General features: G+C 41.4%; 1 long non-coding RNA gene across 1 annotated transcript; it reads right to left on the reverse strand.

Annotated features, from left to right (window-relative positions):
* Positions 1-679: 679 nt before the first annotated feature.
* Positions 680-26,967, reverse strand: LOC126199246 (uncharacterized). Its single transcript, XR_007540135.1, has 3 exons — positions 26,869-26,967; positions 16,328-16,430; positions 680-1,196 (listed from the first exon to the last, which is right to left on the reverse strand). It is a non-coding gene; the product is annotated as an uncharacterized LOC126199246 (long non-coding RNA).

A 26,967-nucleotide genomic window follows, 5' to 3' on the forward strand; every position in this document is an offset into this window, starting at 1 on the left:
GTGTACTCTAGATACAGCACAGCCACCAGGAGGAAACAACATTATATGCAAACATCTTCAAAAAGTCCCCTCACACATTCTAATTCCCAACCTGCCACTCATTTTCAACTCCTGCTTAAATACTTAGGGTGTATTTATGCAGACACCTTACTGCTTGCCAGCATGGTACAGTGATGATGAATAGGGTCTTACTGGGCCATTTAATGTGCACCTTCGCAGCTCGCTGTGCTGCTCGCTAAGATCCTCGCAAGGCGGTGATATCAAGCTGCTTTGTGTTTCGTGCTGCAACCATAGCCGCATGTCCTAAAACTTGAGTTGCAATTGGCTACATCGAGGTCACTCTAGCCATGCCGTGTTTGACTGCTGTTCACTGCATGCTGTTTCTCAGGGCTATATGTCAAAGTATTTTTTGCTGTGAGCTGTGAAGACAAACAATGACTACTATGAGTGATGATTTTTGACACACACTTATTGCAGCTATTTTTGAACAGAAAGCCATCTGGGACCAGAGGCATGCAGAATATCTCAACTGCTTCGTACTGGACAAGTTGTGGAAAGAAGTTGCAAAAAAAAATGTGGAAGACATAAGTTGCATGTTAATATTGTTTATTTCATTGTACAATATTTCTTCATTAACATAACATTGAAACAAATTCCATATTTCAGCAGGAGTTGTGCTCTTCCTTTATGTGTGAACTCCAGAAAGTACGTCTCTACTCTGTAATGTTGTGTATTTTCTTTGTCTATAATGACATTGTGTAAAATGGAAACAACTGTTACTATCAGTTCCACTGTCTCAGTTTTTGTTTCAATGGGTTTGTTACATATTTGCCACATTGATGCCACAATTCCAAAAGCACATTCAACAGTTTTTTATGCTCGTAAAAGGGCTTTGCTGAACTTTCCAGTGGTACAGACTTTTCCCGATGTAAGATTTCATCAGGTGTCTCAGCAGAGGGTACGCTGTATGGCTTAGAATTCTGGTATGCTTCCCACTGATGGAACATTTACAGTTCGGGAACTCTCACTTCATGTAGAACGTATCAGCTATTTCTTCGAATTCTTCCTCAGATAGTGGCTTCATGTGCAATGGATCTAAATTTTGTCACAACACTGGTAAAAGCTGTTTGACAATCACAGAAACAGTAGTTGTTTCCCCTGCTAGGCTTGCATATAAGTTCCCAGTTGCCAGGAAACTGAAATAAAAAAAATAAAATAAAAAATAAAAACATTAAAAAATAAAAATCTATTGCTTTCTTCTGTCTATAGAAATACTGTAGAAAAACCAACCCAGTCAAGTAGACAAAGTATGTATACAAAGATTTTTTCTGCTTATTCCAGCAATATGCCATGTTAAGAAAAAATGGAAAAGTCTTCAACAGCAATTCATAGAAAGATTGAACAAGCATCCTAAATAGACTTCTGGCCATGCTCACACAAATCAAGAACAGTGGCTGTATTTCAGTTCTATTTTGTTTCTACTATTTTGAACCTAGAACATCTACTAGAAACTTGAATCCAGCAGAATCCAATGGTAACACTGAACAAATCGGTGAGTACAATTCTGATGATACTCACAGCCAAATGACAGCATCTTTAGTGTCACCAACTTCTCCACTGTCATCTGATCACCCTGAGACACCACTTACCTTGACAGCAGCTGACTGTTTAGGTTACATACAGGAAGAGACAATGACTTTTAGATCCAACTGGCATTCAATTAATAGAAATAGAAAAGGAAAAGTTGCATATGTACAAAGGAGGAGTCACAATTGTTGGAGAAAACTGACGAAGATGTTGCTTTCTGCATGTGTCTCCATCTTCGCATGAAGCACATGACTCCTCTCAATAAATGTTCAGGATTGACATAGATGGAACAAGTGTACGGATGATTGGATCAGATCTACAGGAGAAGCGATGTACATACCCATCACTATACAAATATTTATCCTCCGACATCAACATTAAACATTAGCAGGCACCATGGATGAAGTGATTTTGCTCCAGAGACAGCACTTCATGACCAACACACTACAGTTTTTGCTATACATATTTTACACCCAGTTGTCACACATGAAATACCTGGTGGTAGAGACTGCAACTGCCCAGATGAGACTGAAGCAACTTTTGTGAGTATCATATACCCACATTAGAAACGTGCTTAAAAAAGAGACCAAATGAAGATTTTTACATTTTATTTCACTTTTTAATATATTTATAACTGATTAAATTAAAACTATAATATAACTATTTATTTTTATTATTATTTGTTGATAATATAAAAGTGTCAGAAACCTTGCAATTCAGAATCATCTAAGAGAAAAATATTAAACACGATCTCTAATTACTGTATATGCTCGAATAATTTGCGCATGTTTTTTCCCGAATTTTAGGACGAAAAACTGGGTTGCGCGGATTATTCGAAACGTTGTTGGTACTGCTCCGCCTACAACAATACATCCCATTATACTATTGCACTGTTGCAGCCTCAATCTGCGACGCATCAGTAGCACGTTAGGAGTGAAGTATTGACGTCTTCAAACTTGTTAATTATGGCTAAAAGTTCTCGTTATCGCTCGTATACTGCTAAGGAAAAAGTGAAAATTATTGAAGAAGCCGAGAATATTGAAAACTGTGCAGAGGAAGAAAGTACGACATGAGTGAGATTTGTATTTGCGACTGGAGGAAAAAAAAAAACAACGCTGATTCAAGAAACTAATATTAATCGCCGGGCATTTCGCAGCCAAAAAGCGAAGCATCCGGACCACGAGGAAAGGCTCTGCGATTATGTAGATGAGAAGCGACAATAAGTTGGCACATTTCGCTCATCACCGCGCATCCGTAAAGCATTGTCTTTAGCCAAAGAACTAGGCATTACCAGTTCCAAAGCTAGCCGGAGCTGGCTGGTTATCAAGATTTTTCAACCGAAATGGTTTAGGATTCCGGAGGAAAACTGCTATCGCTCAGCGGCTTCCAGGCAATTAGGAGGAAAAATAGGGAATTTTCATCGTAATGTGATAAATCTGCGCCATAAACAGTCCTATATATTATCAAAAATTGGTAATGCGGATCAAACGCCAGTCTATTTTGAGATGCCGCTCGACAACACAGTCAACAGGAAAGGAGAATCCAGCATCATGATATGAACTGGCGGCAGCGAGAAAAAAAGATGTACAGTGATGATGTGTGTAACTGGCGATGGACGAAAGCTACCACCTTACGTGATATTTAAAAGGAAAAATATTCCGAAAATATCAGTAAAGGGCATACCGGTATCAGTGAGAGCAAATCCGAAAGGGTGGATGGACAATGAACTTATAATTGACTGGGTGACACATGTTTGGCAACGTCGTCCTGGTGCGTTACTGAATTTACGCAACATGTTGGTCCTGGACAGCTTCCGCAGACATACAACTAAGGAAGTGCGAGACAAATTACAAAAGGGGAAAACTGACTTGGTCATTATCCCTGGAGGCCTAACATCCATCCTACAACCACTATGTGTGTGTATAAATCGGCCATTCAAAGCTGCACTCAGCTATACACGCAATGAATGGCTGATGAAAACCGTAAGTTCACACCTAGTGGAAAAAATCAAACGGCCGGATTTGTCCCAGATTTGTGAATTGGTGAAAAGTGCATGGGACTCCATCAGCAAAAACTGGTGGAAAAATCCTTCAAAAAATGTGGAATCACAAATTCACTGGATGGAACAGAGGACGACGCTCTATCGGAAGATGGTGAAGATGGCAATGATTCTCCCGCTAGTGATGACGATAAAAGTGGTGAATAGAGTGGTAAGAGAGGAAACGTACTGGTATTGACTAAAATATTTTATTGAACATACCATATTAACAAATTCTTAAACAAGACAATTCATATTTCTTCTTTTGTTATTGTGTCCGCCCCGGTAGCTGAGTGGTCAGCGTGACAGACTGTCAATCCTAAGGGCCCGGGTTTGATTCCCGGCTGGGTCGGAAATTTTCTCCGCTCAGGGACTGGGTGTTGTGTTGTCCTAATCATCATCATTTCATCCCCATCGACGCGCAGGTCGCCGAAGTGGCGTCAAAGCTTTTGATAGAATTGGTGAAAGTACATATACTTAGGATATTCTGCATTCATAGGATGCACTCCGTACTTCCTCTTTTTTCTGCTTGCCAATCTTTGTAGCGAAAGAATCACTATCACTGTCATCAAAAGATGCAGGGAATATGCTGTATGCTTCACAATGCTGCAAGTACATGCACACTGCTAGCAATATGAACAGGTGCAGGGTTAACCACTCCCGGCTGCCAGCGAATAGTGATTTGCCATCAGCGAGGGTACAACATAAATGTGCCATGACCCCTGGAAAACTGCCAGCAGGGTTTTATGTCTAAGACTGTATGTTACTACACAGACTGCATATTCCTCTTTCCATTCAGTGTCATTTACCTATGCTGTCAATATAATTTATCAATATTTTCAACAAACGTGCTTTCCCATCAATTCATTCAAAACAACTACTTTCAAACACATTCCGATCGTTGCCTGTAGAAATTACAGGCACGCTGTTGATTTCCATAACACCTGGTTCTCGGAGTATCTCCAAGCGTGTGTTTCATGATTGTTGCTTCACAATGCAGTGCATTATTTCAGAGCAGTGGCGGTTCACAGTCATCCTTTCACTCTTTTAGCCATACTTTGGAGAGCTGCTAGATGGCTACACCTGCTTCCACAAAGTGCTACGTGAGTTTACAAACATATTACAGGTGTTGCAGTGTGCATCCATAGATATCTTGATCACAAAACTTTATCGTGAAATGAGGGCCAATTTGACAGATGATGAAATATGAGGTTCTTGGAGAATCTGGATCAGAAATTTATGACGGATGGTTTTGAAATTCATGACAGTATTTCTGAAACAGACAGTAAATAGAAATATCAGGCATTGTTGTAATATTTCTAACTTCCCAGCCATCATAGTCAGGTGTAAGAAGCGCTTCTTAGAGCAATTGAGAAGGTAGCAGTGGGAAGATGACAAAACACGGTGTGAGGTACCAATGACAGATGGTTTGTTCAATACAGGTATCGTGAGATTGACCGCATGAGTGGCCTTCCCCTGCGACTGGCTACTGTGTTCAGAAGTAGTGGGCCAAAATGATAAACATCTGTTATTAACATTAAAATAAAACTAAACCATGAATTTACTTGGCTTTTATATCAAGGTAGCTCTCAATAGGACGCTATCATTCTGTTATTTCAGAAATGTTGATTAGCAGCAGAATAATAAACAACCACCAAATGAAAATGCAATGAAGCACTTCAAAGGTCTTCAGATCGTGCATAGATCGGATGGCAAGCGAAGTGGCCTAGCTTTACATAAGGGCCCTTTTACAGGGGAGACTGTGAGCCGGCTGTAGGAAGCCACTCATGACAGCTGTGGGGTGGCTCAGTGTAGCTAAGCCAGCAGTCCACATGAGACTGAACTCACACCACAGTTGTTTCCCAGTCTGTGATTCTCGACAAGCTATAAGGGGAAGAATTTACCACTGTAGCAGCTCTGGCTGTATTTAAAAAGAAAGGAAGAGGAGGACGAGGATTAAGTTATGGTGCCACCCTATTACTGAAAGCAGACTGGAATTGGGTGCATTTGTTTCTCTACGTGACAATCTTCAGAAGGATCCACAATAGTTTTTTAAATTACTATCGCATGGCAGTATCATCGTTTGATCAACTCTGTGGTATTTTGAGACCACATTTCAATGTGCATGACACCAACATGAAAAAATGCATTTCTCTCGAGGAGAGGACTGCGGTGACTCTTAAGGTAAGTAGAAAATGAAATAATGCACTGAAGTGTGAAAATGTTTAATGTTGCTTCTTTTCTCCACGTATTGTCAAAATACAATCTTTCCAGTGATGTGACCGAGCAGCTCTATGAGGCAGGAGAGACAGAAGGACTGTCACGATTTTTGTTCCTGGGGCAATTTTCCTCGAGGAATGTGGAGCAATGGTTTGTATTTGCTGTGCTGATTCTGGGCAATGTATCTTTTGATATGGTATTTCTGGTACAAACACAGTTTGGTATGGATGAAGTACTTGAGTTGTGGAAAACTTTGCAAAAATTGATTGGGAAGAAACAGTGTTGGAGATTGGTGTGAAGATCTGTACTTTGCAAGTACTTGTATCAGTTCACATTTGGCTTGCAATTTCATATCTTTAGGGATACTCTTAAGTCACTGACTAAAAGAACAGTCTGTCCTCATCAGAAGACTACTCGTCTGAATGCTCCGATTGCTTGATACTTTTGTGTAAAACATCACAAACCTTATCGATATCTGACTGTTTTCCGTCTTCCATTTCTTCCACGGTCCCTGTTCATCGGCAGCCTCACTGTCGCTCATTTCACTGACCTCCTTCACATTCCCCTACATTATGACACAATTCGTCGTCATCATAAACGTTTTATACCATTCTCGAACCAAAGGCATTCGTTCTTATTGCACTGCTAAATATTTGTTCGAAATTATTCGGGTGTTAACTCCACAATACTGTTGTATGTTACTAACACGAATTTCACACTAGAAATGACTTTCACACTTACAAAGAAAAAGGGGCACAACATTACTTACAGTTTATTTTCCAAAACTGGGGTCAAAAACGAAAGGATATCAACATTAATATATTTCATTCTTCCACGTCCGGCAGAACCCAATTTCGAATTTCTTGTCTTATGACAATCTCTCACAAAAAGACAGTCTTATATTCTTTGATTTCTTTTGTATATAATTTTGTGAATATTTACAAAAGAAAATCCTAAAATGCATTTCAATTTTGAAATTAATATTTATATCTTTACAGGTATCTTGGATCGGGATGTACCATGACAGATTTATACTACAGCTTTACACCTGGAATTGCAACCATATCTGAAATAATAAATGACATGCGCATCAAGATTTGGGACCACATGAAAGACATCACGATACCGACACCAACTAAGGAAAAATGGGAAGAAATAGCATAGGGATTTTTTTGCAGCAGCTGATTTTCCAAACTGCATGGAGCAATGGACGGGAAACACTTGGAGGTGATTCAATCTAAAAATTGGCTCAATGTTTTATAACTTATTTTATTAACATTGCTTTTATATTTTCTCCTCACCGTCTGTGATTCTAATTACTGTTTTTGGCTGTAGACATTGGCAGATATGGAAAGTCGTGATTCATATCTGTTCAAAAATTCAGTTTTTGGTAGAAAACTTGTGGAAGAGACAATGAATCTGCCAAATCCATGTGCACTGCCTGGACAGCTGAATCAAAAATACCATTTGTATTTGCTGCAGATGGGGCATTCGCCATGTCACGTAGTGCGTCTGTTTTCAGGTACAGCCTTACCACTGGAAGAGAGTGTGTTCAGCTGTCAGGGCCAGATGATTTATAGAGTGTACTTTTGGAATACGGTCTAACAAATGGCAGATTTTCCAACAACATCTGAACATTTCACCTGATGTTGAGAAAACTGTACAAAAGCCTATGTCATACTTCACAACTTTGTTAGAGTTTGTGATGGTTTTCAATTAAAAGATACCCTACAGTCTGAAGGTTTCAATGATTTCAACAGTGAAATGATAACCAACTGCAGATTACACACTGCAGCAGGTGTAAGGAACAAGTTTGCTGAATATTTAAACAGTGATGCTGGGAAACTTAAGTGGCAGTACCCATGTGCGTAAAACTTGAGGAGTACCTTACGTCCTACTCAATTATAATCTAGCATGGCAGACTAGAAATTAGTATTGAAATTTTGTCACTTAATTTCCATAAATAAAGACAACCATTTAAATTTTTGATACTGGGGAAAAAATGCAGAAGAATGAAGTTATGCCTCATATCTTGGAAGAACATTTGCATTCATTACGTAATTAAAAATTTAAAGTGGCACTTATATATAGCTCTATTTTAGCTATTGTGAAATAAAACTCATATGAAACTGTTCTACCAAGAACTGACAGAAGAAGGCATCAAACCAATTTAGCTGTGTGTTCCTATGCTGGATCAACTATTTCAAAATAACAGAGGCAAAATAAATTAAACACCACTTCACTGTTGTGAAGCTGCATGAGATGTATCAGTTTTTTGTTATAATAATTCACATATGTCTCGTGCACAAACCAAGCATCAGTGAGTACTGGAGCATGGAGCTAATGTTAGATTCATCTTTACTTGCAAAAAAAATCATGAATAGACACAGATTTCAGTCAATTTATTTTATGCTTTATGCGAACAACAATGACAATTAAGTACGCAGGGCACAAGTAAATCTTGATCCTTTGTAGGAAATGCGGTCGTTTTACAATAAGTTTATATTGAAAAGCAACAGCAAATTTTGTCCTGGCGAGAACCTGACAGTTTATTTAGGCACGAGGCAGTGAACTATAAAGACACCCTGAGTGTTAATCCATTTGAGAGTTTAGTGAAGGTAACAACTTCTTTCCTAGCTTTGCCATGGTAAAATTCAGAGGTGGAAATAATTTTCAGTAGCATAAACACTGTTAAAAACAAACTACACATTAGAAAGTGTTGATCTCAATAATTACAATAAAAGCAGGGCTTAGTCAAATGGAAAGTGTTGTTAACACTACAAATTTACATCAGAAGTATTAAGCAAAGTAGGAATTATTTCTGGCTACAAGAGTGACAGAGCATACAACAACAGTGAAAATTTGTAGATGTAAAAATACTTAGTATACAAAGGAAAGGCACACACTTACCCATGGAGGACTGGTGTGTGGCATACAGAAACAACTAATAGGAAACAGTTAACACTAGCATTCGAGCTTTTGCTCTTTTTCTAGTAAGAGCACACAGATTCAAACACAGAATCCTACAGACTTACATGCCCAGAGGAACAGTGGGTCTGTGTGTGTCAATGTGTGTCCTTTCACTGGAAGAGGAGGAAGAGCTATAAAGGTAACTTTAACTGTTTTCTACTATGTGTTTCTGTGCACCACACACTAGTCCTCTATTGGTAAGTGGTTGTTTTCTCTTATTTTAGAGTGATACAGCTGATATTCTGCTGACAACTTCAGCTGCATCTTCGAGAGCTACAGCCATTTTGAGCACAACTGCGGGTGAGCCTTCATTTTAATCCACCACAGAATTGTAATTTAACAATGATCCAATGACAGAAATTTTTATTTAATAAGGTAATCAACACATTTGCTATTGTGTATGGCAGGCCTATTAAAACTGTGGCTTAGGTACTACAAATAACATTTCAATTGCATACCTTTCAACATATATAAATATAATAAAAAATCTGCACAATCTAGCTTATTACAGTGCAAAATGTCTTATTTTTGACAGCATTTTACTGGGATTCTCTCTCCAGCATTTTCCATCACTGGTGTTGAGGCCACCACCCCGCTCTCCCCCCCAAATGGACAGTGGATAGGGCCAGTGAGATAAGCACATCATTTCTAGCACGCATACCACCGCAAATGCAGCCACAACATATGAGTGCCATTCGAGTATCTTCTGTGTCCTCTGTCAGTTCGTAAATTGCAAGATACTGGACAGAGATAGCCACATAAACTCAGAATGTTTCTTGCTGCTATTTTTGCTGCTGCTTTGCCACATTATAAAGGTACTTCTTATATCCTTTCATTGGTGAAATAACGAGAATATAATCTGTAGTCATCAGTAGACCCGCAATTGTTTAAATCCTCATACTGACCTTGATGAAGGCCCTTTAGACTGCCATATCAGTTCTCCGTTAGTTTCAGATTCAGTCAGACTATCAGTTTTCCTATATGTAAAAACTGAACTCTGAAATGAGAACTGTAACAAAGAATGAGAACTGATGGGATAGATAGGTCTATTTGTTTCATTCCAGTTTTCAGAATTCCTAAGCAAAAACAAGTGCTTCATGCCTTGGCCCGTTCGCTCACATAGGTTCTCTTGAACATCTTGGACAGTGCATATATACAACTGTCGCAATGTCCAAGGATCATGATTTTGCTATCGAGTTCATTGAAATTTATAATGTTTACCGTGTTTGTGAAGCAAAAAAGACGATTAACTTTAGTAGGGGCCGTTCACAAGCTGCTGCTGTTCGCGCAAATGTTGGCAATGCCTATGCTTGGATCATTGGTGGCAGCCAACAGGTGACAAGCACTTGTAGAACTAATGACGAGTTAGCCAGCAATGAATGATTCACGATATTTTTACACATACGTTTTTGGTTGGATATCTATAATTATGATAAAAATAAAGATCAGAATATGATATTTCATTTGTGGTAACAGACACACAATAATCATTTACATTGTATAGACAGCCCTTTTTTCAATTTTTTACACTTGCAGCATACTAACATTTCTATAACTGGTATATCTAGCAATTTGTAAGGTTCAACATTACTAATAATTTTTTTCTTAAATGTGGAATGTTGTGTTGGTGACAGGCAGCAATGGATTATTCACATTTTGTGGAAGGACCTTCACTGATTTTCTACTTAGGCTGCATTTTGGCATTTCGGGCTTTATTCACGTATATAGGCAGTTTGTCATCTTATGTTGACACAGTTATTATGGGATCTGTCTGAGTAATGGAATTTGTGACATTCTGATTGGAAGTAAATTGTATACAATAGTGAATTTTGGTTGCGATGAGTGATGAATTACATGCATTGTGTAGATGGCTCATTCTTTAGTTTTTGCTGTTACAACATTTTGGTGTTTTTTTATGACCTGTAGAACAGCAATGTCTAGATTAGGTGGTAATATAGCAGTTTGATTGAGAGTTGGCAAAGCCAATGAATGTGAAGGCAGAAAAACGTTGTGGTGACAGACTGACCTATAGTGCAGGTTAGGTTGAAAGGCTACAGTTTGGTTGTGAGTTAGTGAACACAACGAATGTGAAAGCATGTCCTCCCCGCCCCCTCCCCATGGAAAAAGAAAAACAGGTTTCAGTGACAGACTTATCTGCAGCACATCCCGAGGCCAGGGTCATGTTGGTGACCCTGTCCTTATGGAACATGAAGGCAATGTAATTAACTGGTGCATGTCACATAGTTTTATAGCCAGTTGTAGAACTTGTCCTAAGCGTGGTGGGGAAATGAGCCTCATTTCTCATACAAAAGGTACAGATGAGGTGCAGTGAAGCTGCAAAAAGACTGAGGACAGAGTTAATTGCAGCATTAAAAAAAATTGTGTTTTGAGGCAAGCATGTCCCCTCCGGACGGGGACTACTCAAGAGGACGTCGTTATCAGGAGAAAGAAAACTGGTGTTCTACGGATCGGAGCATGGAATGTCAGATCCCTTAATCGGGCAGGTAGGTTAGAAAATTTAAAAAGGGAAATGGATAAGTTGAAGTTAGATATAGTGGGAATTAGTGAAGTTCGGTGGCAGGAGGAACAAGACTTTTGGTCAGGTGAATACAGGGTTATAAATACAAAATCAAATAGGGGTAATGCAGGAGTAGGTTTAATAATGAATAAAAAAATAGGAGTGCGGGTAAGCTACTACCAACAGCATAGTGAATGCATTATTGTGGCCAAGATAGACACGAAGCCCATGCCTATTACAGTAGTACAAGTTTATATGCCAACTAGGTCTGCAGATGATGATGAAATTGATGAAATGTATGATGAGATAAAAGAAATTATTCAGGTAGTGAAGGGAGACGAAAATTTAATTGTCATGGGTGATTGGAATTAGAGAGTAGGAAAAGGGAGAGAAGGAAACATAGTGGGTGAATATGGATTGGGGAAGAGAAATGAAAGAGGAAGCCGTCTGGTAGAATTTTGCACAGAGCATAACTTAATCATAGCTAACACTTGGTTCAAGAATCATAAAAGAAGGTTGTATACATGGAAGAATCCTGGAGATACTAGAAGGTATCAGATATATTATATAATGGTAAGACAGAGATTTACGAACCAGGCTTTAAATTGTAAGACATTTCCAGGGGCAGATGTGGACTCTGACCACAATCTATTGGTTATTACCTGTAGATTAAAACTGAAGAAACTGCAAAAAGGTGGGAATTTAAGGAGATGGGACCTGGATAAACTGAAAGAACCAGAGGTTGTACAGAGTTTCAGGGAGAGCATAAGGGAACAATTGACAGGAATGGGGGAAAGAAATACAGTAGAAGAAGAATGGGTAGCTTTGAGGGATGAAGTAGTGAAGGAAGCAGAGGATCAAGTAGGTAAAAAGACGAGGGCTAGTAGAAATCCTTGGGTAACAGAAGATATATTGAATTTAATTGATGAAAGGAGAAAACATAAAAATGCAGTAAATGAAGCAGGCAAAAAGGAATACAAACGTCTCAAAAATGAGATCAACAGGAAGTGCAAAATGGCTAAGCAGGGATGGCTAGAGGACATATGTAAGGATGTAGAGGGTTATCTCACTAGGGTTAAGATAGATACTGCCTACAGGAAGATTAAAGAGACCTTTGGAGATAAGAGAACCACTTGCATGAACGTCAAGAGCTCAGATGGAAACCCAGTTCCAAGCAAAGTAGGGAAAGCAGAAAGGTGGAAGGAGTATATAGAAGGTCTATACAAGGGCGATGTACTTGAGGACAATATTATGGAAATGGAAGAGGATGTAGATGAAGATGAAATGGGAGATACGATACTGCGTGAAGAGTTTGACAGAGCACTGAAATACCTGAGTCGAAACAAGGCCCCCGGAGTAAACAACATTCCATTGGAACTACTCTACCATCTGGTGAGCAAGATGTATGAAACAGGCGAAATATAAGAAGAATATAGTAATTCCAATCCCAAAGAAAGCAGGTGTTGACAGATGTGAAAATTACCGAACTATCAGTTTAATAAGTCACAGCTGCAAAATACTAACGCGAATTCTTTACAGACGAATGGAAAAACTGGTAGAAGCCGACCTCGGGAAGATCAGTTTCGATTCCGCAGAAATGTTGGAACACGTGAGGCAATACTGACCCTACGACTCATCTTAGAAGCTAGATTAAGGAAGGGCTAATGTGCGTTTCTAGCATTTGTAGACTTCGAGAAAGCTTTTGACAATGTTGACTGGAATACTCTCTTTCAAATTCTGAAGGTGGCAGGGGTAAAATACAGGGAGCGAAAGGCTATTTACAATTTGTACAGAAACCAGATGGCAGTTACAAGAATCGAGAGGCATGAAAGGGAAGCAGTGGTTGGGAAGGGAGTGAGACAGGGCTTTAGCCTATCCCCGATGTTATTCAATCTGTATATTGAGCAAGCAGTGAAGGAAACGAAAGAAAAATTCGGAGTAGGTATTAAAATCCATGGAGAAGAAATAAAAACTTTGAGGTTCGCCGATGACATTGTAATTCTGTCAGAGACGGCACAGGACTTGGAAGAGCAGTTGAACGGAATGGACAGTGTCTTGAAAGGAGGATATAAGATGAACATCAACAAAAGCAAAACGAGGATAATGGAATGTAGTCGAATTAAGTCGGGTGATGCTGAGGGAATTAGATTAGGAAATGAGACACTTAAAGTAGTAAAGGAGTTTTGCTATTTGGGGAGCAAAATAACTGACGATGGTCGAAGTAGAGAGGATATAAAATATAGACTGGAAATTTCAAGGAAAGCGTTTCTGAAGAAGAGAAATTTGTTAACATCGAGTATAGATTTAAGTGCCAGGAAGTTGTTTCTGAAAATACTTGTATGGAGTGTAGCCATGTATGGAAGTGAAACATGGACGATAAATAGTTTGGACAAGAAGAGAATAGAAGCTTTCGAAATGTGGTACTACAAAAGAATGCTGAAGATTAGATGGGTAGATCACATAACTAATGAGGAGGTATTGAATAGAATTGGGGAGAAGAGGAGTTTGTGGCACAACTTGAGAAGAAGGGACTGGGAGATGAAGAGGCTTGCACAGGATAGAGTAGCATGGAGAGCTGCCTCAAACCAGTCTCAGGACTGAAGAACACAACAACATGTTGAATGTTGTAAAAATTCTTAAATTAACTTGCCTCTGCATCAAAAGGTGCGGGAACTTTTTATTACCTAGAACTACAGTTATCCAAGAAGACAGTAGTGGAAAAGCTTTTACACAGAAGCAAGTACTGAAATACGCTTCAATGAAAATGAGACACTTGGTGGCAAGAGTGTCGTCGTCATCCAGATCAACGAGGATACGTTTGGAAGGGGGAAATATGGCAGATGGAACAAAAAACAGGACAACTGGTTTTTGAAGGAATCCGGAGAGGAACCCACTAGTGTTTTTTCAAAGTTGTTCCCACATGTACAAAGAAGGTGCTGCTCAGTATCATCTAGGAGTGCATCCTTCCAGGCCGACTGTCACCTCCAAGTGTTTTAGGTCACACAAATGCTTGAATAATGAAGGGTTCAAGCATTTTACAGTTAACCATGAAGTGACATTTAGGGACTCCAAAACATGTGCACACACTAATAGCACCAAAGGCACCTTGTCAGCCATAAGGAAATCTCTTCACGGTGCCAGACAGTAGAAAAAAAACTGTTTGACAGATACTTGTTTGGAGACATGTGGTGCAGACGCTACTCTAAAAGCAGGATTTATTTAGGCATTTCATGAAGAGTGCAGCAACAGTGTACAAGCTCTAATGTGATGTGTTGGTTTCAATGAAATATTGGTGCTATTATTTTTACACTTTCTGGAATTCTTTTGTTGTTTCTATATTTTTAACTTCTTGGATATGTGGCCTGTGTACGTAACTAAATAAAAGGCCATTTATTTTTGTTATACACATTTCGCTTCCTTTTATTTAAGGAGCGTTCTTGGTGGCTTGTAATACATGATGTTTCTTAAATACAAAGATGCGAAACCTGTTACCATAACAACAAAATTTTGTTTTGTTGCATAGGCTGGTCACATCTCCAAGAATACAATGGTATCACTTGTATTGAATTGCTTATTACTTGTTCTTGTGTATCCATGTTTTTCTGCAGAACTTCAGTTCCATCACACTAATGATACGTACTATGCTAAAGGATGTTGTGAAAACTGCAGTATTTGTTTCATGTGCATTTGAAACCAAAATGTCATTCTTATTGGCTGCACAAATCACCTCTTCCACCATCTTACACTCCCGTCAATGCTCATGGCGGACATTAAGGTAAGAGCACTGACTGCCCTTTGTGAAGTTCTACCAAATAATGCAATCAGATGCACAGGAAGAGTACAAAACTGAATGAAATTTTTTTTTCACTTCAGATTAAATGAACTTGTATAATCAATTTGACTGATAAAATGTTATAAAAGATTAGCCTGGCAATATTTTTAATAATGCTTCACAGAAACTCATAACAAAGTTGTAAGAAAGCCAACATTGCACTACAGCCTTATCCTAACAAGAGCCACTGGCAAAGGAGGGGAGGATGTCAAACATGCCGACTTTGAGCAGGAGAGGTACCACAGGACATTTTAATTTCATCTGCCTATACTTTTACAAATAAATTCATAAAAATTTGTCAGCATGACCTGGAAATATTCAGGATTCACACTCTTAGCAGTGAAAGTTCAAAAACCTAACAAAATATTTTTTTTAGTCTAGTATTTTACAAATCTGTTTAAAACTGTGATAAAAATTGAGATAATTACCTATAAAATTTGAGTTTTTTCTAAACATGAATTTTAAAATATAACAGCTCATTCACGTTTTCATAAAGTAAATAAATTCTAGAGTTTCATACACCTGTATGTACGGTTTGTATGGTGTGCAAGATACATTGAAGAATCTGTCTTACTTATGAAGAAAAGTGTACTTTTAGCAACAAGTGCAGCCAATAGTAAGCAAAAAAAGTTAATTTTTCTCATGTAAAAAAAATTTATTTTGCTATGGTTTTGAACTTCCACTGCTGTGAGAGTGAATCCTGAATCTTTCCTGGTCATGCTTACAAACTTTTATGTATTTATTTGCAAAAGTACAGACAGTGGAAATTAAAATGTCTTGTGGTACCTCTCCTGCTCCAAGTCAGTCAATTTAACCCCTTAAGCCTGCAGCACCTACTGGGGTATGTACGATGTGTATCCACAACATTGTTGTGTTGCAAAGACAGCTACAATTCTAGTTCCACAAATGACCACATACAAAATTATCAAGGAATAATAAATTTTAAGGTAATGTTCAATTGTCCTTTTCAACAACTGAAGTTATTTTACAGTTTTTCACATTATAATGTCATTGATAGCTGTGTGCTGGTAACTAAAATGGTGGGCTGACTAAAATTTATGAACTGAACGGTCTACCCATGACTGTTGAGGATTTGGCAGGTGGCTGGTAACCATTTATGTCTTGTGTGCAGTACCTGACGTGTCACACAGTAAAGCAATACCTTGTTGCTGTGGCAGAGCTCATGCTGGGAACGAGGTTCAGTAGCACAGTGAGGACGCAATCTCTGAGCTGCTATATTTCAGCTTGTAGTAGAAGTTGATAACCTGTAACATATGAAACCATATAGCATACACGAAATTTCATGAACACATATTGTGGGAAATTTAAGAGAATCAATAAATTTAAATATCTTTGTGAAGTAGCACAGAAGAATGGCTGTGATGGGAGACTAATAAATTTGGGTCAAGAAAGATAGAAATGACCTTTCAGCAGACTAATGATGCGTACATTAAGAGCTCTATCTCCAGTCAAGCCGAGTTACAGTATAATTCAGCGGTTTGCTTCCATTTGGTGTCTTATTTGTTGATGTGAGCTATGCGACATTCCAGTCTTTACGTACGGATCTTTCGTCGAGTGAATGATTATATATGATGGCTAAACATGGAGCCTTTGCATCAGTACACTCTGAAACGAACCTAATTGGTACACAAAATGGATCAGAACACTACACTAATAAGATCATAATGTCTATACACAGCCACATGCATGGATTTCAATAAGACAGGGCTAATAGAAAACACAAAAGAGGGGGGAAATCCTAAGAAAAATATTGGGTCCAATAAAACAGTATGGTTAATGCTGGAACATGAGGAATGGAGACCTGTACAAGAACACTGAATAACTAAATGTCACAATTAGACGATAAAAAATGAAAACAAGATATGCAAGAGAATTACCGAAATGGCAGCTGAAAAAAATGGATCCAAGAAATCTGATGAGATCTGAAAGAGAGGAAGAGTGAAGAACATTAAATTCTGCTCTAAGACACATTTATAAAGAACACTTTAGATTCCTATCCCTACAGAAAAATAAATAAAGCTGAAGCAAAGTGGTAAGATGTTTGGAACACAACAGCACTACGAATGAACACAAAATTATTAGAAAATAAAAAATAAATAAAATAAAGAAAACACAATTTAAATCAGAAGTAGTCATTTGCTTGGTTAACAGCAGTCCCAAATCTAGGTGGGCGAAACACATGCACAGTGTACTGTCAGAGAACTCAGCGCATAGCCCTGTATCCACACTCTGTGAGGCACCAACAACAACCCAATATGCTCAATCAGAACGAACGCTTATGCTGCAATCTGTTAAGGTCTCTTCCTTGCTGTGGTCCTTGTTATTGATGTGTGCCAAGAGACTGGAAATCATTTCACATTTGAGAAAACAGAATGTCACAAATTTGTACAATGCATTTGAAATGGTTGCATTTACACAGACTATCAAATGGAATGGATGCCAGCACCAAGATTTCTTGACAAGGAAGCTTTAATGTTGATGGTTGCATTGGAATAGTGGTATCATCATCTGATAATGTTAGAAGTTGACCTACTTTTGCCATGGCCACTCTTGTTTCATGTTTTTGTCTGTGGGTTGCAAATACCAATGTGTGTTTACATATACTCTGGCAAATAAATGCTGACTTTTGAAATGTTTGGAGGGCATTTCAACTATTCCTTCATTCCTAAGCATAGCAGAAAATTTACCATACAATTTTTCTCAAGAGCATCCATCATGAATATCATTTTGGTCATCAACACACTTTATCACTGCTACTTCCTTAATTCTAATACTATATTCCAACTTTTTATATCACAGGTAGTACCTCAAAACATTTTCATTATTCAGTACTAAGCTAAGAGAAGACAGGAAATACGGAAGCGTCCGATCCCACCCGTCCGCTTTGACCCATGACGTCACAAATATGGCGGAAACGACCATAAACCATGATTCCAATATGGCGCATATAAAGTCGGTACGTACACATTATGACGAAAATACATCAAAAAACAAACACACACACTTTCCACAAAAAGCCTAATGACACTAACGGGACAAGCGCGGGAAATGGGGTGTTTTCGGGTGGGGGCAAACTAAATATAAACAAATTTAGACACCCACCCCCATACAAAACCATACAAAACGACGAAAAAAACCGACATCACAAAACTCCCCATATACCACTAAACACAATATCATCTGGAATCGGACACTTCACATGACCTATATAGCTCAACAGCAGCTCCCGATCCCATAAATTAGGATCAAACACTTCCCTTGGCCTATATAGCTCAAAAACATCTCCCGATACCAATATCAACATACACAGCCATACACTGGGATCGAACACTTCCCTTGACCTGCACACTGTTAATTTTATCTGTCATATCCATTCCTGAACAAAAACAACAACCGATTAATTTCTACTAAAATTACCTCATGATGTACAGCGAACAACACTAAATTAAGCTTCACACAAAATCGTTAACTCCCAGAAACGAATTCCACTAGAAACACAGCCGACACTCTAACAATTCTCGATAATGAGTAAAAGCAAACTGAGCCCATTGCACCACATAAACGAAAACCCTGAACATACCACCAGAGAGCACAACAAACCACAACACGACGACATCTACAAACATGCCACACTCACAAACCAAACTCCGCACCGTCATGACATCACACACGACAACACCCTTACGTCACGGGTCAAAGCAGACGTATGGGATCGGATACTTCTGTCAACCCAGAAGACAACATATCTGCTGTGGAACACACCACAATTTGGTGGTGATGTCTCCTTCCATTTCGATGACTGATTGATTAAGTGAGAGAGTATGGGACCAAACGGCAAGGTCATCAGTCCCGCGATTCCAAAGTGGGTTACATAAGAAAGAAGGTCTGCTAAAAGTGGACGGAGTCAGTCAGAGAAGACAAATTATAAAAGACTGAACATTAAACACACACACAGAAAAAGCATTAAAGGTGCGACCAAATCTAAAAGCAGGGAAAAAATGGAGGGGGGGGGGGGGGGGGGGGGGGAGGCATGGGGGTCACAGACCCCATTCTGCATAAGGAGTCCCAACCACAACCCATCCGCCCACCAATCCGCCCCTGCTCCAAGACTAAAGGAGAACCTTATATCTAGAAATAATAACCACTTCCATGGAGGAAACCGAGGACCAGGTCAACCACTCGTGAATCGTCTGCTAATACTAAAGTTAAGGAAGCAAGATGACTATACTTAGCGTGAAGGGTCAAAAGAAGTGGACATGCCACCAATATGTGAGATATCATCAGTCTGGTGCCACAACCACATTGCGGGGGTGGGTCGTTACATAGGAGGAAACAATGGGTGAGCCAGGTATGGCCAATGCGTAAACGGCATAAAACAGTGGACTTCTTCCGAGAGGGGCAGAAAGAAGTGCCCCAAACTGCAGTAGACTCCTTGATTGTGCGCGGTTCATTACTATGAGCGGTAGCGCTCCAAATGGCATTCCACTGTTGGGCAAAGAGAGATTTGACGTAGATCCGCATATCCGCAACTGGAATCATGAAAGGAAATGGGATGGTAAGTATCTGCTTCTCTAGCCAAACGGTCAGCCAATTCATTCCTTGGGATTCCCACATGACTTGGGACCCAGAGAAAGACGAAGGATCAGGCGGCACGCTCAAGGGCAGAGAGAAGGTCATGGATGGCAGAGACCAAGGGGTGACGAGAGTAGCATCGATCGATAGCCTGCAGGCTGCTCATGGAGTTGGAAAAAATTAAAACACTATGGACGGAAGTCTGAGAAACAAAACAGAGGGAAGCTCTGCTGTAAATACACTACTTGATTCCGGCAACAAATGGTGCTCGAAGCCGGTAGGAGACGTGAAAGTGTATCCCACCTTATCAGTAGTCTTAGAACCATCAGTGTAAAAGATGGTGGCACCCTGGAACTCTGCAAGGATGGCACATACAAGACGCTGGTAAACCATAGGAGCAACAGAGACCTTAGGACCCTGGAAGAGATTGGTCCCAATCCATGGTCTAGGCACCTTCCAAGGTGGGGAGGGGGGGGAATGGGAGGAAAGACACGGGGTGCAGTCCAGTGAGTGCACATGGAGATCCCAACAGAGGGAAGTGAGACACGTGCCAACCAGCAACCCCACCTGTGGGCAGATGTTAGGAGGGAGACGTCCTTCAATGGCGAAGAGCACAGTGAACACAGGATGGTCAGGGCATTGACGAATGGCAACTGTGAAAGAAACAAGGAGTTGGCTCTGTCGGATGCGCAGAGGGGGAATCCCTGATTCTGTCAGAAGACTATCAACAGGACTAGTGCGAAAGGCATCAATTGCCAGATGCACCCCACAATGGTGGGCAGGGTCAAGGAGTTTCAAAGTGGAAGGAGCTGCTGGGCCATAAACCTGACTACCATAATCGAGTCTGGAGAGGACCAGAGCACGGTAAAGATGAAGAAGAGTGGAATGGTCTGCACCCCAAGATGCGTGGCCCAGGAGACGGAGAGCATTAAGTTTCCACATGCTTGTAGTGTTTAGGTGGTGAATGTGGGGCAGCCACATCAGCTTGTTATCAAAAATAAGGCCCAAGAAATGGGACTGTGCTACAATATCAAGGAGCTGGTTGCCTAAATAAAGTTCTGGATCAGACTGTACTGTGGGTTAATGACAAAAATGCATAACCCGCATTTTGGAGGGGGAAAACTGGAAGCAGAGGCCCGTCGGATGGCACCTTGGAGCTAGCACTCAGCATGCGCCACCGAGTGGGAGCTGCACCAGATGCAAAAATCGTCAATGTACAATGCTGGGGTAACCAGAGGCCCAACAGAGATCACTCTAATACTAAATTTAAGGAAGCAGGATGACTATACTTAGTGTGAAGGGTCGAAAGAAGTGGACATGCCACCAATACGTGAGATATCATCAGTCTGGCACCACAACCACGTTGTGGGGGTAGCAATGAGAAAGAGTGTGACACTTAGCAAAGAACCCTGTGGGATACCATTCTCCTGAATCTGAGGGGTGCTGAGTGAAGTGCCAACTCGAACTCCGAAGAGCCGGAAAGATAAAAACTCGAGGATAAAAATCTGACTGGGACCACAGAAGCCCCAGTCATGGAGGGTAACTAAAATGTGATGGCGCCAAGCCATGTCATATGCCTTATGTTGGTCAAAGAAAACTGCAACAAGGTGTCGGCGGTGAGTAAAAGCCTGTCGGATGGCTGATTCCAATCGGAGTAAATGGTCAGTTGGAGATCGCCCTGCCCGGAAGCCGCACTGATACGGTGACAAAAAGCCCCGAGATTCGAGTACCCAACATAATCTGAAGTTGACCATCCTTTCGAGGAGTTTACAAAGCACATTTGTAAGGCTAATGGGGCGGTAGCTGCCTAGAGACATTGGGTTTTCCCAGGCTTAAGGACGGGGATAACTATACTGTCTCGCCATTGTGACGGAAAAGCACACGTGACTCAGATGTGATTGAAGACCCTGAGAAGCTGTTGCCTCTGGGGAATGTCCAAGCGTTGAATCAACTGATTGTGAATCTGTGGCTGTCTCATTTAGAGCTAAGAGCCTGCACCAATTCCCATTCAGCAAAAGGTGCATTATAGGGCTCAATGTGGTGTGGCATGAAATGGAGGGGGGTCTGTTCAACTCTGCGTTTCTGCTGGAGAAAGGTAGGAGAGTAGGAAGTGGACAACGATGCCATCACAAAGTGTGTCGCAAGGTGTTCAGCGAGGACCGATGGATCAGTGCACGGAGGTTCAGAATTTGAACAGTTGACCGTTGCTGGCGGCCCAGAACGCTATGGAGCTCTGACCAAACCTGCGATAAAGAAGCATATGTCCCCAGGGAGGAAACATAGTGCTCCCAGCATTCATTTTTACTCTGCTTAATAAGGTAACGAGCCTTAGCTAGGAGACACTTAAAAGTGAAGAGGTTGGTCTGGGAGGGGCATTGCTTAAATCATTGCGGCACCCGTCAGCGGTCCTGGACAACGACTGCGACATCCCTGGTCCACCACAGTACCGGCCAATGACGAGGGAGCCCTGTAAATAGGGGGACAGCAGTGCCAAATCATGAAGATGAGCGGCAGAGATGCCTTTCACAACTACAATGGAATTCGATAGGGAGTAGTCAGAGCAGACAGTAGACATGTATAAAGGCCAATTGGCCCTGCGGAATGCCCAACGTGGGGGCCTGTCTGCCTGGCGGCAGCAGGAGAGCAATAGTGTCACTGGAAAGTGGTCACTGTCACAAAGGTCATCATGGGATGACCAATGTAGCACAAGGACAGGGGAGGAGATTGTGAGATTGATAGCAGAGAAGGTGCCATGAGCAGCACTGAAGTGGGTAGGGGAACCATCGTTGAGGGGAGACAAACAAAAAGTTGGTCGATTAGGATACCACGACCCATTGTGTAGTGACACTCCCCCACAGTGGGTGGTGGGCATTGAAATCCACAAGGAGGAGAAATGGGTGTGGGAGATGCTGGATTAAGGTAGATAGTGCAACATAGGCAAGTGACCAACCTGGAGGGAGGTAGACATTGCAAAGGGTGATTGTCAAGAGTCGTTTGCACTCTAACCGCTATCACTTCCAAGGTGGTACGTGGGGGTATCCAGTCACTAAGGACATCGGAGCAAACCAAAGTGCAGACCCATCAGATGCTATCCCAGGGCCAGCACGGTTCGCACAGAACGCCCAATAACCACCGAAAGTTGGAGAGTGGTCACAACGGAAATGCAGAATAAGAGGAGACAAGACTTTGCTTTTCCGGTAGATGATGATAGAATCCGTTGCAGTTCCACTGGATTATCATGTGGCGTGAGGCCAAGGTAGGCATGAAGGAGCCAAGGAGGAGGTCAGGTCACTTTGACAGTAGTTGTTACCGACAAGGATGAGGTGATGTCCATAAATAAGATGTCAGACTCAGGTTGCGAGAGGGGAGTTGGCACCTACGGGGGCACAAGGGGCGCCTTGTCATGAGATTTATGTTTCTTCTTCTTCTCTTTCTGAGGTGGAGGAGGGGAGGACACAAGGGGAGTACAGGCGTCTGCAAAATCAGGCACTGAAAGAGAGAGGGCGACCTTCGGGCACACAGATGGTGTGCCTCGCAGCCAAGTGGTGGTGAGAGTCTTCTGGCCCGAGAGACATCAGTGAGAGTGTTCCTGGGAGGTAGCCCGATCACCAGCAGATGCCAAAGAAGGGGGCACTTCTTCGGCCGGGGAGGGGGAGGTGACTCCCTGATGGGAGGTCGTGGGAACTGCAGGGGAGGCGGAGCGGAGACTGGGGCAGTGCTGGGGTAAAGACGAGGGAGGGGGAGAGGGGGGCAGGGGGGGAGGAGGAGGAGGAGGAGGAGGAGGAGGAGGAAAGGAAGTAACAGAGGCAAAAGTTGAAGATAGCGACACCGGATGGAGTCTCTCATACTTTTGGCGAGCCTCAGTGTAAGACATGCGATCCAGGGACTTTTATTCCTGTATCTTCTTTTCTCTCATGCAAGCTGGGAAATCTGGTGAGCGAGGGGAATTGCGGTCAGCACAGTTGACACACACAGGTGGTGGAACACAAGGGCTTCCCCCATGGACTGGGTGGCCACTGTCACCACACAAAGCATCCCCCATACAGCGAGAAGACATATGCTCAAAACGCAAGCACCGAAAGCACCACATAGGTGGAGGGATGTACGGCCTGAAGTCACATCTTTAGCACATAACCTTGACCTTCTCTGGGAGGGTACCCCCAGTAAAGACAGAATGAAGGTGCCAGTATCGGTGTAGTTGTCTTTGTGACCCTTCTGTACAAGTCAAAGAAAATGAACGCCATGCCGCTCCAGATTAGCCCAAAGTTCCTCATCAATTTGCAGGATGAGATACCTATTAAAAATGATAGCCTGGACCATAATCAGAGATTGGTGAGGAGTGATAGACACTGAGATGTTGCCGAGATGGATCACAGGCATGAAGAGCTGCAGATTGGATGACAGAAGAAGCTTTGATCCATAGGGGGCCCGACCCCATCTTGCTAATAGACTCCAATTCATCAAACTTGTCCTCAATATATTCCACAAAAACAATGGCTTTGTGATGGTGAAAGAATCCCCATCTGTCCTAGTACAGATGAGGTAACGGGGAAAGGGTTTCAGCCCAAGGCGGCGAGCATGGCCCTCTTCCCGTGGGGTATCCAGGGAAGGGAAGTCTGCCAGGTCATGTGAGGCAGCATTTAAGGATCCTTCACCTTTCAGAGAGATGGTCGTGTGAGAACGACCAGATTTTTTTGCAGCTTGATACGCTAAATGCACCAAGCATCCACCGATACCACCCATTCCGACCAGGGGCTCTCCACATGGGTGCCACCCAGCCACAGCAACGATAGTCTGGCATGGCGGCTGTCGCCTAGAGTTCTGATGCTCCAAGAAGATAAGCAACCACTCCTTGGCATACATGGGGAGGGAACAGCTCAGGTATCAGTAGTGTGATCCCTGTGCTGTCAAAGACTCAGCCATATGGGTACATAACAGCCCCACCGCATGGACTGGCTACACATGCTGGTGCCCTATCAGGGCGGAAGAGGGCTACAGTGGGGAAGGGAGAGGGGAAGAGAGTGGGGAGAGGAATACACACCATAGATGGTAGGGAGTGAGTTCTTCCCCATATGACTCACACTAAAAAGAGGAAATTTTGAAGTGGAGGTCAAACCTCAAGTGGGGACCGAAATGCCAAAGGGGTGAAGAAACAGGCGAAAGGAACAAAATTGCAACCAATAAAGGAAATCAGGGGATAAGCCAGGTCGACATAAATCAGAACGGTGAGAGAGGAGCAGGAGTGGCAACGGGGAAGTAGCGTTGATAGGGAGGGAGGGGGCAGGGAGAAGGAAATGCAGCTAGGGAATTGAGAGTGAGCTGCAATAGCTCAAGGCCCCATGTCTGCCATGCATGAACTCACAAAAGAACCAAGAGCCCTCTGGGGGGCCATTTCGATGATGTGCTATGTGAATTGACCTTAATAAGGCGAACATAGTCCCACTCAATTAACACTTCACACATCACATAAAACTATTTAATTACAAAGTGGCAGAATGAATTGCTACAATTTGCTTTCAGGAGACAAAATGACAAGGGCTGCTTATACACACATTTAAAAGGAGGGGAAACAAAACTATTATGCAGCTTTTGGAAACATTGGTTCCTTCCTCAAGGAGAAAAGGGTGGGAAGGAGGGCAGCTAACATGGAGGGGCAGCTAACATGGAGGGAGGGAACGCACCTGATGTGGGGTTGATGGGACAGTCAACCTTAGAGAGCTGGAAAACCGCTGTTTACCCTTTTTGGTCCGAGTTCTTGATGTTTTTAACATGGCTGGAACATAATAATCAGAAACACTCTCACTGAAACCTCCATATTCCTGCAGAGGCTGCGATACTAACGGTTGAAGTACACATGATCATTTGAAGACATAGTTTCTGTACGCTTTATGTACTGTGAATGAATGTGATGCTGACAATGTCACAAATCAAAGCTAATGGCTTATGTCTTATTCTTATCTACTTCCTGCATATTATACTAATGAAATCTGCACAATCACTGAAACAAAACAAAAAAATGCCTATTTATGCAGAGCAGATTTTGGAAGGCAAACAGCTGTGGCAAAGCCAAATTTTAATGAAAATATTAATAGCAGACCACACTGTACAGAAGGCTAAAAAAAAAAGACAAATGATTTGTCTACATGTTCAGAAAGGAGTGAAAGTGCGGCTCTCACTACGACTCTACACAATAACGGGTGTTTAATGTAATTAAAAATGTCACCACAAGCCATGGAGATGGCTTAATCAGTCTCAAAAACTATTTCTGATGGCGACAACATATTTTTTTTAAACAGTAATTTATCAAGAATACAAAACTCAAGTTAGTGTTGGACCAGAGTCATAACATACAAAGGAGCCTTATTTCCACAACGATGGGGCTTAATTTGTTTTCTATATTCACTGCTTGACATTTTGACCTAAATTCTATCATTATCTTATTTCGCCTTAATACGCAATCACTGGCGACACAGAAACTGATCTTCATTCTTGCTGCAAAAATCTTAATTAACAAAGGATAGTCTAGGCCTGCATAATTTTTGAGCACAACTGTTGCAGCCTACTTGAAAAGTTTGCCTTTCATATACTGAAAAAGAAGAAAGTTTCTCCTCCTGAACAATCTTTCAGATCTGGAACCGGGTAACCTGGTATTGATCAATAACAGCAAATAACCATTTATGTTGAAGCACACAATTTTAATTTTTTCGACCAAGTCTCGTGCAGTTAATCCTATCAGGACAACACGCTCTTCACTCTCTGCGGTATTTTCGTTTATTATAAGGAACTTCATATTTTCCCGTCGAATACTTACGTTTTTAAAACACACTTAAAGGCGAATGCCGTGCCTAGATTTCAAAAAATAGTTATATTCAAATTTAGTTATGTACAGTGAATCCGAGTTTTCAAACATATGTTTACTTTAATATCTGGCTTATCTCCTATCATTTTCCGAAGTTCTAATGCTGCACTCTGTAGCATCTCCAGGCTGTAGCATCTCAGTGCTTTACAAGATTGGTTGATTGGTTTTTCTGGAAAGTTCTTAAACTACAAATTTATTAGAATCTGTAGAAGACAATAAAATATCAGTATATCCTCTAGTTCCTGTCTTACCTAAAGAATAGCATGGGTGTGTCACCTTGGGTCAACTGCAACACAGGACCGCCATGAAGCTTATACGGAATTATTGACGTTTTGGCACCACCATCCCAG

The sequence above is a fragment of the Schistocerca nitens genome, chromosome 8 (assembly GCF_023898315.1).
Source record: "Schistocerca nitens isolate TAMUIC-IGC-003100 chromosome 8, iqSchNite1.1, whole genome shotgun sequence".
In the NCBI taxonomy this organism is placed as follows: Eukaryota; Metazoa; Arthropoda; class Insecta; order Orthoptera; family Acrididae; genus Schistocerca; species Schistocerca nitens.